Here is a 4,741-nt window from a genome sequence, read left to right as displayed (position 1 = left end):
TCTTGCCCTGGTGCCCACAAAGGGGGCTCACTGCCCACTTGGTCACGAGCTGCATTGAAAACTGCATAATGTTGAAGGAGGAAGTGGGGAAGTGATGCTCTTCCCAACTTCCTGTTTCAGCTCTATGTGCTTTTCAGGGCTCAGAATAATTCTACTGGGTCTGACTTTTACCCAGATTCCTTAAAAGGCGAAATGTGCGTGTACACACATATGCTTTATAGCTTATTTATATATCTCTCCGAAGACAGGGGCTTGATCCTGAGGAGGTGAGAAAAGTGATGGGGGGGGGGGTCACACTTATGGCCCTTGCTCCAAAATCCAAACACGCCCATGAGCCTCGAAAAGTTGTCAACCCTTCCTCTAGCCATGTCTGCATCTTCTTGCCTCCTTGGTTGTCCTGAATTTACTGGAAGGGAAGGAGGGAGATGAGAATAAGGGAAATCTATTGGGGCATAATATTCAGATGGCAGATTGGGAAAGGTTATGCAAAACAGATCTGAAATTTATGGCATGTTGTACGCTGAAAGAAAATTATATGAAAATGATGTACCGGTGGCATTTGACTCCTAGTAAGCTAGCAAAAATGCATAGAGCAAGTATGAATACCTGCTGGAAATGTAAAGAAAAAGAAGGTACCTTTTATCACGTATGTAGTGGTCATGTAAAGTAATAAAGGCTTTCTGGGAAATGATATATAATGAACTGAAAAATAAGTTTGAAATAACTTTTGTAAAACAAACACACACAAAGCACCCAGAAGCCTTCTTATTAGGAATTGTAAGTAAGTACCAACATACCAAACGAACAGAAAATACTTTTTATGTATGCAACAAAAGCAGCACAGATGCTACTAGCCGAGATGGAAAGAAGAGTCCCTACCAGAGAGGAATGGCAAACTAAGCTGTTAGACTACGCCGAAATGGCAAAACTGACCGGAAAGCTCAGGGAACAAGAAGACAAAATTTTAAAGAAAAAATGGGGGGGGGAATATAATTTATTTAGGAGACCACTGTAAGCAAATTAAAACATTAGCAGGATTTTAACAACACTTGTAATGTAACAAACACTATGGGCAATTTGAATAGATATAAAATATAGACTATGATATAATACACAGTTGAAAATGTTGACAATAGGACCCATGGAGGGGATATGGGGAAGTCTCAAGATTCAGGGAAATCTCTTTATGTGGATATGTATTTGGTTTTGTTTTAAATTTATATTTGTAAAAACAAATAAAAAAGTGGTGGTGTTTTTTAAAAAAGAGAATAATGGAAATCTATTAGTATAAAAATGATATTTTAATATATAGGCAGAGATTGCAGGAGCATCAGGTATCACATGGAAATCGTACAGGTGGAGTCCAGAATAACCACATATTTATACATCAGGAGCAGGAGCTGGAAGAGTTACAGAGAACAGATAGCAGAGTTTCACACACCATTTCAAAGAAGTGGGTTGAGATTATCGCTCCCCTCCAACCCACTGTAAACAGGTTAAAGAAATGCACTTTAAATGAGCCAAAGGTTCTGCACATAATATGCATTTGAGGAAGGAGAGCGGATGGATCATAGAATACTGCGTGCACATTTCTTTCTGTTAAAAGGTAGCGTGAAGATAGAGAAGCCTCCTGCCAAGCTGGGTCTACTTTGAGCAGGGTGTGGGGAATCTTTGGTCCTACAACTGTGGCTGAACTACAATTCCCATTATCCATCCGGCCATTGGACACACTTGCAGGCCTGATGCCTGTGTGAATGGATCATTCATCTAGAGGACATGTCTCATGGGTTCTGGGACAGGATGTCCTCCGAAGACATCAACCAGGAAAGCATTTTGTGATGGCCTGGGATTTGGACTCGGATGCTGAACCTGAGGGATCCCAGCCTGCACAGGATTCCCCGCCTCCAGAACCAGATGAGCCAGGGCTGGGGCATGAGCCTGAAGAGTCCTCACCTGTGCTGGATCCTCAGATGCAGGCTCCAGCTGAGTCTGCTCTGGCTCCTGAGGTGATGGAGGACCCATTGTCCGCAGGTGCTCCACTCTCAGCCCCATCAGAGGAAGCTGAGGTTGCCTCTGGGTCCGGTAACCCTCCAGCCTCTCCTGAGCTGCAGAGGCTCAGGGCAGAGAGGTGGAGGGAACTACGTTCCCCCGCAGGAGGAGTGCTTGCCTCCAGGCCAGGAGAGGCGAGTCACCTGTGGACCGGGGCCACCTGATGACTTGGGGCAGATAAAAGCCAGCGAACCCCAGTCTCAAGTTGCAAGAGCAACATTGTGGTTGCTAGTTCCTGCCTGAACCCTGTCCTGCTTTCCTGTCTGAGCTCCTGACCCGCCCTGGCTCCCTGCTTGCAAGCCTGTTCCTGACTTCACCCGACTCCCTGCCCTGCACCCAGCTTCAGCTGCTACGGACTGCCTCCACTTTGACCACGGACCGGACTTGGACCACGCCTCTCAGGTAACCCACAGGACCAGCACACATTTCCTTCAAGGAAGAGTGTTTGCAAAACCATGGCAGTTCACAGTATATTGGAACTGGGTCTCTGCACTTTCAGGGGAAAGAACGTCGGTTTAATCACATCCTCACAGCTATTGTGCATTTTGTTCCTCATGAAGGTAGCTACGTTGAGACCAAGCATGCCTGGCAGTGGTGAAGACAAAGCATGTGGGAAATATAGTGGCTTTCTTTTTCCTCAAAATGGCAGCTGGTAATCCCTACTTGGATATTCTGGTTCTTCCCCAAACCTGAGACCTGTGTGGCAGTAGATGGGTTTGTTTAAACTAGGTGTGTCCCAGTTACGTATAAGCCATGTAGATGGGAGTGATACCTTCTGCAGAGAAGTTTAACAATCAATTCCACTTCCCAAGGAATTCTGGGAATTGTAGTCCTGTGAGGGAAATAGGAGGGGCTCTGAATGAATTTCAGCACCCTTAATAGAAAACAGCTCCCAGAACTCCTTGAAAGAAGCTGTTAATGTTTAAAGTGGTGTCATGGTGCTGTAAACGTCTGGTGTGAATGTGGTATAATGTAGGTGCATTGATTCTAATAGGTCTACTCTGAGCAGGACTTAATGGGGTACAACCCAAAGATTAGGGTCTTTGGTATATGATAATGATTCAAAATATGGATGACTACCATTAAGGGGGCGGGGAAGCTGTCAGGGTCCTGTCAGGTTGTCAGTTGAAGGGTGGCTGCCGTGGGAGCCTGGTCTCTTAGCGGTTGTGGGAGCTCCAGAAGGCAGTGGGTTCAGAAGACAGCTGTCCTGTTCAGCATAGCCAGAGGAGCACTAGAAATAATATTGCTTAGCACTGATAGAACTTAAATCAGAAATTGTGACAACAGCCCTGCAAGGCAGAATATTCTTGCTACATACCCTCCCACATTCCTCAGATGACAATAGGGACATTCTATTCTACATCAGTACCACTGCCAGTTAGTTTTATTCATTGATTAGGCTTCCCTAAATGCAGTACATAAATTCAAATATTTCTGTGCTTAAAATACTGCAGATTGGTGTGTTTCCTCTAATAACTTTAGTACTTGACCAGGAGGAAATGCTACATCAGTGATATGATGTAGAATAAGGTAAAGGTAAAGGGACTCCTGGGGACGCGGGTGGCGCTGTGGGTTAAAGCCTCAGCGCCTAGGGCTTGCCAATCAAAAGGTCGGTGGTTCGAATCCCCGCGGCGGGGTGCACTCCCGTTGCTCGGTCCCAGCGCCTGCCAACCTAGCAGTTCGAAAGCACCCCCGGGTGCAAGTAGATAAATAGGGACCACTTACTAGCGGGAAGGTAAACGGCGTTTCCGTGTGCAGCTCTGGCTCACCAGATGCAGCTTTGTCACGCTGGCCACGTGACCCGGAAGTGTCTCCGGACAGCGCTGGCCCCTGGCCTCCTAAGTGAGATGGGCGCACAACCCCAGAGTCTGTCAAGACTGGCCCGTACGGGCAGGGGTACCTTTACCTTTACCTTTAAAGGGATTCCTGACCATTAGGTCCAGTCGTGGCCGACTCTGGGGTTGCGGTGCTCATCTCGCTTTGTTGGCCGAGGGAGCCGGTGTACAGCTTCCATGCCATGTGGCCAGCATGACTAAGCCGCTTCTGGCGAACCAGAGCAGCGCACGGAAACGCCGTTTACCTTCCCGCTGGAGCGGTACCTATTTATCTACTTGCACTTCAACGTGCTTTCGAACTGCTAGGTTGGCAGGAGCAGGGACCGAGCAATGGGAGCTCACCCCGTCGCGGGGATTCGAACTGCCGACCTTCTGATTGGCAAGTCCTAGGCTTTGTGGTTTAACCCACAGCGCCACCCGCGTCCCACCAATATAGAATAGAATGTCCCTATTTTCGTCTGAGGAACGTTGGAGGGTATGTTGTTATCCTTACATGGGCTGAAGTGAAGAGAGTGGTAACTACCCTAAGGTGAGAGTGGGGAACCTCAGGACCAAGGTCAGCATGTGGCCCTTCGGGCTTCTCTATCTGGCCCTTGATACACACTGCCATACACATTGCACCAACTGAGCCTTGCATCCTCCTCAAATGTTCTTGCCTGGCCTGGAATGTGGTCTTGAATTCTGATTCTTGCTTGCCTGGAGGTGTATGTGTAGGCCGCTTTCCAAAGGTACAATTTGCATTTGTTGCTCCGCCCATTTGTTGCTCTGCCCACCCCCAGAAGGTTGCCCGGCAGAAGATGTAGCCCTCTGGCTGAAAATGTCCCCCACACTCACGCCCTAAGATGAACCATAAGATG

The sequence above is a fragment of the Podarcis gaigeae genome, assembly GCF_964106915.1.
Source record: "Podarcis gaigeae genome assembly, chromosome: 8".
Taxonomy (NCBI): domain Eukaryota; kingdom Metazoa; phylum Chordata; class Lepidosauria; order Squamata; family Lacertidae; genus Podarcis; species Podarcis gaigeae.
The sequence above is the reverse complement of the archived record's forward strand: the minus strand, read 5'-3'. Positions refer to the sequence as shown.